Source organism: Botryllus schlosseri, chromosome 10 (assembly GCF_051294905.1).
Source record: "Botryllus schlosseri isolate E-star chromosome 10, Bs_hap1, whole genome shotgun sequence".
NCBI classification, from domain to species: Eukaryota; Metazoa; Chordata; class Ascidiacea; order Stolidobranchia; family Styelidae; genus Botryllus; species Botryllus schlosseri.
Genome location: NC_137245.1, coordinates 2,235,555 through 2,238,393, shown reverse-complemented (window position 1 = coordinate 2,238,393; position 2,839 = coordinate 2,235,555).

Genomic DNA, 2,839 nt, shown 5'->3' with positions numbered 1-2,839 from the left:
CAAACCTACCCTGCGAAAATTACCACCGACACAATTTGAAACCCCGCTAAAATTGCAACATAAATGCCGTACTGATATTTGGAAGTCGATTGAAAAGCTGTCATCAAATGCAAAAGGTAGCATATATGCTTACCAAACGCAATTTTGCTCGTTAATCCCGAGATGAGTTAAGATCGGCACTTTTCACAGGAAATTGGGTTTTCTATGACAAAAGACAGATGTTTGTAGCAGAACTGCAATGTAGCGATGAAGTATCTCCCAAGATTAAGTATTGATATTTCCATCCCTTGAATAAATTCATGTTTGAGTATTTTTGCAATGTTTTTGATGAAGTAAACGTATTCTCAGCGGCAGGGACGCGATACCAACAATGTAAGACCGTCCATTGACAGCAGTTAAAGGGGCACTGCGCTCTAAATATGATGTGGTCTCAAATTGAAGGGCAAAACGAAAAAAAATTTTTGGCCGCAGCCGTTTTCTTCAGAACGCCACCGTAATGGAGCTGCAATTTATTGAAATTTCCAGAAACGCACCCGGCTGCAGCTGTCGCGGCTCCGGGTAATTTCTTAACCCGTTACATGGCACGATGACTTCATCGTCGCACTTGCTGGACGCGATTACGCAGGCACGCAGTGGACGAACTGTAGTTAGTTGTCAGCCGATGTTATGAAGCAAATATGTCTTACACGCCAAGGTGGTGTAGACACGGCGTTCCACGGACGATATTGAAATTTGCACCTAAACGTCTTCATTTTACTTATGACACAATGCTTGCACGAACCAAACTGGCTGTCCTGGACCACAATGAGAATGTTGGCAGATTTCCTGCGGTGACACAAGAAGGTTTGCTGTGCAGATGAAATGTTTGCAAGTCAAGGTACTCAGTTACTTACTCTATATTTGTTCAAGCAGGTGTTCTACGATACAAAAAAAGTTGCTCTCGGTCAGCAAAAGAGTGGATCTTGAAAAGCATGTATGAAAAGAAGACGAACCACTATGCGACAGAGCTTTTGAGGCGAACTGCTGAGAATCGCACCGGCATCAACTTCCCCAGTAACATTTCAAGAAGTGTGCATCCAGTCAGCATTGCACCAGAACCAGCCCCCTCTACAGAGGAACTACCTTCAAAACGTTGTTCTAGAACGTGACTTAGATACAAAACATCTCTATCGTACATCTTCAGATACAAAACATCTCTATCGTACATCTTCGAGTTGTATGGCATGTGGTGCAATGCTGCGTAGCTTACTAGTTCAATTTCATTCTTCCACTGCCTGACTGCCCCGTTGTAATACCCTGGCTATGTAGTCCTCGGATGTTTCTTTTATTATTTATTTTAATAAACGACTAAGCAAAGTGGTGGATGTATCAGGCACAGCAGCCATTGGTGGAATATAGAATGCAAACAGTTCCAGGTCACTGTCTAATGATACAGTAACAGAACTGATTTCGACATATATAGCAAAGCTGCAGTGTTATCAATCACAGTTCGTTTTCTATCGGCCATTTGAAACCGACATACAGTCCATCATCACTAGGGTACTTTTGCCTTGTAGCAGTCACAATGCACGCTGGCAAGGGCATCCTGTTTTTGCTACCCAAAACATCGGCATCAATAATCCATTCCAGTATGTGTCGATAAGACACCAAGCGATATTGTCTGCAATTGGAAAACATCAAAGGATATTGCAGCAACCAAAAAATGCTGAAAACTAATACCAGCATATATACGACGGAGAGTATAATGCTCCCAATTTATAAAGTGTAGGCATATATATAAAAGCATGCGAGAAAAGGTGAAGAATGCAGGAAATTGTCGTTTATATCCAGGAACCATGTCATAAGTCCAAGATCCTGTCGTAGGTCCAATACTAAACAACACAACATGTTCTAGGACCCACTTGTTAGAAAGCCTTCTGCCAGGACCATGTGGTTGATTGTTATTATTCCAGTTTTTTTCTGTTCACTTTGAAAAACGTTTCAAGAATGGAGGGATGTATAATTGTATATGTAGGAGAAAATCGTCATGTTCTGTTATGCAAGTCGACCCTCCATTCCCAAGAAGCTTCATTATTTGTTGTATTTCCCTGCAGCAGACGCGCTCATTCTCGTTTGTCATGGATGCACAGTTCAAGCAACTGCACCAGTCATTGTCTAGTGTCCGAAGTTGACTCTGGTTTTCTGACGATTCCTTTGACCAATACAATGAGATTGATGAATTGCATTCAAGAAACACAGGTACAATACTTACAGAGACATGAGTTCGTGCATCTAGAGTTGCAACAAGACGGGCGAATTCCTCCTCTGAATATTGTGGCTCGAATTGATACGGCAGGCTCTCACCAAATATCGTGATATCATCGAAATCTTCAACATCTGTATCTTCATCAGAAGTTACGTCATCAACAAGATCTTCTTCCATACCATTATTAATTTTAACAAATTTTACGTTATCTACGTGTCAAAGGAATTGCATGAATGAACTGATGGAGACAGAAGATTCGTTTGTGAAACTGAGAACAACAATGTTACGATAAAAATTTCCACAACAATATTGGAACTTTGATGAGAATGAAATAATGATATCTTTGTGTTGACTATCTATACATCTGTGTCTTGAACAAGTAAACTGGACCGTATCAAGATAGTTGCTATGTCATGGGTAAATGATGCAAAATATCTTGTGTCTGTCTATTCCACAAGACCACTACTCCAAAGGTTGTGCACTGTGCTGTCGTTAATACATCTTGAAAATGACAGCTGTATCTGCATCAATATACAACTGTAACGGCATCTCAGTATCAGTCAACTGGCAAATACTATAGAGTCATGACAAGCT